Genomic DNA, 6000 nt, shown 5'->3' with positions numbered 1-6000 from the left:
TTTACACTAGTTCCCACTATAGTCCAACTACCCATGTCAGTGTCTGTCTATGGTAGACTAACAGTATTCATATCCATGTACTCAATTCCGATTTCCGAGTGCCTCCATGAGATGGCTAGTCCCATGACTCTTGTACAAGAGATTTAGTGTTGTTCAATCTCAAAGTTACTCCTTTTGGATACAAATTGGACAACAACCCTCGAGTTCTAGAATACTCAATTCCCTGTAGTGGAATATAAACCTTGAGCATTCTCCTTTATTCCTGGTTCCTTGGATATCAAAATACAAAGGCCAATAAGATAGACAACAGGCCCTTACCATCACAAAGATGGGGCTCGGAGACTAAGGATCCCAACAGTACCATCGAGACAGATCCTCCACAAGTTTAGGCCACAACCAGAGGTTTATTTAGAAATCTTCTTTCAGGAGATGCCCTCAATCCACAAGTGGAGACGGTGAGAGAGAGAGAGAGAAAGAGAGAGAGAGAGAGAGAGAGAGAGAGAGAGAGAGTAGCAACATACATGCGACGTGGTGTCCCCGGGTCTCGCGACTTTTTTGTACTCCCCCTTCTCTCTAACCGAGTTATGCAACTTGCTTTAAGCCCTTCCGACATGGGGAAAGTGTTAGGCAAGGATGGCTTGCCAGCCTCTCTCTTCCTATGTTACTGGGATCTCATAGAAGACGGTTTCATGGCCGCCTTCAAACGCGATCATGACCTCAGTGAGGGGTTGATTTACTTGATTCTGAAGCAAGGTGGTGAACGTTTGGATATTCAGCAATGGCACCCCATCACCCTCCTAGAAAACGTTTATAAAATTCTCGCCAAAGCCATCAGTTGTCGCCTACAGCCTCACCTCCAACCAAATCTATGGAACCCAAACCAGCTTCATCCAGGATAGCAGCATCCTAGATGATAACATTTTCACCTTTCGGGAGGCAATTTCTACAACCAGACTTTGCAAGGGGGACATGGTTCTTCTTCTTCTGTATTTTAAGAAGGCCTGATAAGGTCAATCAAGCTTTTTTGGAGGGCACCATGCTCTGGATGGATTAGAGCCATCTCTACTGCTCTATACTCAACACATCATAGTCAAGTTGATTGGGCTTTCTAGTGGGATGGATAAGTCAGATAGGGATGCCCCCTAGCTCCCTTCCTCTTCCTCTTCGTTGGCGGAGACGATGAGTAGCTTTCTCTCCACGTAGGATCTCCACGTAGGATACATGACTCTAGGGTCTCCACTTGCCCATTAGATCCCAGGAGGAGTTACTTGACTCAAAGTTTGCAAATGATACAGTCGCCTACCTCTCGAAGTTTGTAGATTATATAGCTGCCTACCACTCACGAGAGTAAGGGAACCTTAGAGATTTTCCCTAGGCTGGGTTGGGTCTTCACCCACCCCGCCTTGGTATCCAGTTGACTGCGAATCCCCAAGGGCACTCGAGTCAGATACCTCGGGTGTCAGGGATTAACATCTCAGTCGAGAAGTAGCTCACCCCCCTTCTTCTAAGCATTCAGAAGAAACTTCTATATTGGAACATCACCCCTCCTCTCCCTTGTTGGGTCGCGTGATCGTGGCCAACCATGTGCGCCTGGCCACCATGTGGTACATCACTTCTTGGTGGGCGTACTCTAGAACATGTGCAGTAGTGGCTTTATGTGGGCCAAGTCTCGGCTTGGGACAAGGTGGCATGGAGAGTGATTATTCAGTCGCCACCAGACAGACATGTGGAGGAGTGGGCATCAAATCTTTACTATCTAGCGGGGAGCTGTTTCTAATGGATCGAATTTCAGCTTAGACCCCCTCACTTGGTGGCCTCTCGACTCCAAGTGCACAATGGATCTTCATGGGGGCCCGATCCGGAGGATTGAGCACCACCTTCGAAGACAGATTTGCAACTAGTTTGATGAGAGCTTGGGGCCCCAATAAGCCAGCCCTTTGACAACCCCCCCAGCCCTCGGACGAGGAGAGACTCCACCAGCCCGCTACTAATATGGAGCTGCCTCTTCATGATGCCCAAAGGTCACACCCTGTGGGTGCATGTTCACATATATTATGGGCCCACCTTAGGTTCTGGCCTAGCCTAGTCTCCTGGCAAGTGGACTAGCTTGAGGTGGTTGCCCTCAAGAGGCTTGCAAAGATTAGAGATAGAGAGCAGATAGTCCTCGCCATCGACTCTGCCATCCCCCCCCATTGGAAGACCCTCCTACTACAGGACCCCTCAAAAACCCTAATTTTTAGCAAAGAATACTTTTTAAAAACAACAAAAATCCTAATTTTAAGAGAGAGAGAGAGAGAGAGAGAGAGAGAGAGAGAGAGAGAGAGAGAGAGAGAGAGAGAGAGAGAGAGAGAGAGAGAGAAATAAAACACGACTCAAAATAAGAGTGGCACAATGATTCAAATGCTTTCATTCATTATCATTGAGAAGAGTGCCTTTAAATTAGATGTCGAAAACAATAAAGTGAAGACTATGGTGGATCATAGAGAAACATAGCTATGGCTATGGCATAAAGAGAGAGAGAGAGAGAGAGAGAGAGAGAGAGAGAGAGAGAAATAAAACACAATTGAAGCAAAATGATTCAAATGCTTTCATTCATTATCATTGAGAATAATGCCTTTAAATAGGCTCCATACATGCTACTAGCATTTATGATTAGGTGAGTGATTAGGTGTGGGTGGGTGGCTCCATGATGCTCTCCACCTTTTCCCCTAAATCAACTCCTTGATTCTAGCAAAGGTAAATGTATGTTTAACTTTTGCCTTGTGATATACTTTTCGGATTTTATCCAGTCTCTTTTACAAGAGTTTGTGTGCATGCCTTTATGCTTTTGTACTTGGATAAGTCTTGTTCTCTCCAACACTCCCCCTCAAGCGTTATCCTCTTTATTTGGATTAATCTATGCCTATGATATGTTTCACTAGAAGTTGTGCTTGGTTCTATCCTTGGAGTAGAGTTGATGGTAGTCAAGCCATCTTCTTTGTAAAGTAGACCTTTAAAAGGCCCATAAGTCTTCATACTTTGCAAAATTTACATCTTCTTTGCAGGTTTCTTCTTCCTCTTGTTTGACATTAGCATGTGCTTTCTTGTGAAAGCAATCCTTCTCATTGTGGTTGTTTTTCCCACAATGTTTGCAAGGCTTCTTAGCATAGCACTCCTTCTCTACAAGATTGTTTCTATCACAAATGGAACACTTTCTACCTTTGAAGTTCTTTGTGAAGGAGCCATCCCCCTCCACTGCTTTATTCTTGACCTTTCTTTCTTCTTCCTTGAAGGAGGTTATGACCCCTTCTAAGTTAAGGTTTGGCACGTTCTTTAGTGTGGTGATGAGGTTCCCATAAAGCTCTTCATGCATAGACTTTATGAGAACTACTAGGGCCATATCTTCTTCCACATTAGCTTTGAGACCTGAAAGCTGGTTCATTAAGGACTTTATCATGTTCACATGACCATCAAAGCTCTCATGTGGTTGCATTACAGGACCATAGCAAAGAAACTTTAAAATTCCTTGCGTAAGTCCCAAAAAGCTTGTCCAGCTTTTCATATGCTTCTTTAGAGGTTGGGAGATCTGCAACATGCTATATAAAATTATCATAGAGTCCTAGGGCTATGAGGCCAAAGACTCTTTGATCTCTCAGCTTCCATGCTTTCGGAGTTGTATCTTCTCTTCCCCTTTAATGAAAGGGCAAAGGCCCTCCCTCATAAGACTAATCTTCAGCTTAGTTTGCTAGGTGTGGAAATTTTCCTCATTGAATATTTCAATGAACATGTAGGTAGCCATGATCTGCTATGAATTTGGGAAGGTCTTAACAGAGGACAGTTTCCAATGCCAGTGTCTAATCCCTTACATATAAGAAGAAGCAGTCTGATATGTATGGGTTTCTCTGATTAGGTGCTAATCATAATCAATCAATCACAAACATGCTTTTGCAAGCACCCATGTTACATTGTTATCAAGTGTTAGGTTTTGATGAAAGAAAGGCTACAATTTTTCTCTCTTGTAAGGACATGGAGATCCACCATCACAAAGAATCTCATCTCATCATCTGCATTTTCATTCAGATTTGCGTTTTTTCATCAAGGCTGTGTTTTGCAAATTTTACCAAATAGCTCATGTGTGCAAGGGGCGCTCAACCAAAGGACAAGAAAGAGGGCCAAACGCACCAAGTAGAGGGCAGACATAGCAAGCAAGCAAGGCGGCCGGTTGGTGCCTCAAAAGCAGCCAGACAGGGGTGGAAGAAGGCGTATCAGGGGGGTCTAGTAGTGATCAGGGAGAGTATAAGGGCGGCCAAATTCAGCAAAAACACAGCCCCATTCAGGCTGCAGGACAACACAGGTGGCTGCCATCCACAACAGCAAAACACATCAGAAGGATGGCCATATTAAACAAAAACGCAGTCCTATTCAGAAGGGCAGCCAAATTCAACAAAAATGCAGCCCTATTCAAGCTACAGGACATCACACAGAAGGTGGCCATCCACAACAAAAAATGTATCAAAAGGGCACCTCCAAGGATGGTGGCTATAGGCCGGCCAATTTTTGGACAGAGAGGGCAGATAGGGTAGTGTTTATATATCTAAGATTTCTACAAGTTGGTGAGGCTTGTGCATAGCCAAACACAAGGTAAAAGGTCTTGATCCAGGGCGGTCAACAGCATCCTCCTCCAAACAGGATTTGTAGGGATCCACCACCGTTGGAAATTGTCGAGCTGATCTCTTCCTCCTTTGAATGGGATTGAGAGAGATCCACCTACTTGGTTTGCGGTTCGGGTTTCGGTTCTAGCTCTAATATGGGTTCTGGTTCTGTTTTGGCAAATGCATCTCAGGCAACAGTGCCTCCTCGGGAATACCTCCTCCTATCAATCATGTTTCTCAAGAGCTCCTCTTGTCTTGGAAGCACTCCCTGTCTTGGGCTGCTTCAGAACCCTAGGTCATTCCATCTTGGCCTTTGCCAATGCTACCATGATCTTTCTCCATTCTACCATCAGTTTGTTGATAAGAGGCTCACAAATTCCCAAAGCTATGCTTAAAGTGCTTCTTCCTCGTGTTGGCAATGGTCCTCTTCCTTGGCGTCTTGTATCTGTGTTTGATCAGGGCTATAATCTCCTCCAACTGACAGATCTCCTCTTGGAGTTGTTCGATCTCTTCTTGACTTCATTGAGACTCTCCTTGCAAATCTCCTCCTCTCACCGATGCATTTCCTTCATGTCTTCAAAGCTCTCTATCGGTGTGAGGTTCTTGTTGAGGGAGTGCCCAAAGGAAGCCATTTCCTACCTACATTAGACCTAGGCTAAGACTTATGCATATCCTACCCTACATGCAACCTAAGCTACATGCAAATGGAAACCCTAATTTGGTTTTTCCACTTTTCACTTTCCTTGGAACAAGTTTACCAAGTTTCTTTTCCATTGCTATGGATATTCTAAGGTAAGTTGGTGAAGTAGTAACCAACTTGCCTGATGTCATAGTGGAGGCGGGGCTCTTGCCTTGCAGGATCAACCATTCAATTAGATCCTCTTTAGGTTCAATCTTGCATATGCTGTCGAATCTCATAAAATCTGCATTTGTCCAAAATTAAGTTCTAGTCATCAAATATATAGAGCGTGAGTTTCCCACTCGACATGTGGGATGATATGCAATGAGATTAGTTTCATGGTTCATTTCCATAAACGACTATAGCAAGGCTTGCAGGTATTTCGTGGGATGATATGCAATGAGATTAGTTTCATGGTTCATTTCCATAAACGACTATAGCAAGGCTTGCAGGTATTTAGAGTCAATATCAAATCAATTGTAACATGCGGAAGCTTCGGGGAGATCGGTAACTTCAATGCTCAGAAAAACAACACACTTGTCGTGACGAAATCAACGCACATAACTGAATATAGATGTGCAAAAAAATAGAGAGAGAAAGAGAGAGAGAGAGAGAGAGAGAGAGAGGGAGAAGAGGACACAATATGGGGTCCCGAATACCCTCTGTAGGGCCCCCACCACGAATGGTGTA

This window comes from Cibotium barometz, chromosome 55, assembly GCF_041138505.1.
Source record: "Cibotium barometz isolate CiBa-2024 chromosome 55, ASM4113850v1, whole genome shotgun sequence".
In the NCBI taxonomy this organism is placed as follows: domain Eukaryota; kingdom Viridiplantae; phylum Streptophyta; class Polypodiopsida; order Cyatheales; family Cibotiaceae; genus Cibotium; species Cibotium barometz.
The sequence above is the reverse complement of the archived record's forward strand: the minus strand, read 5'-3'. Positions refer to the sequence as shown.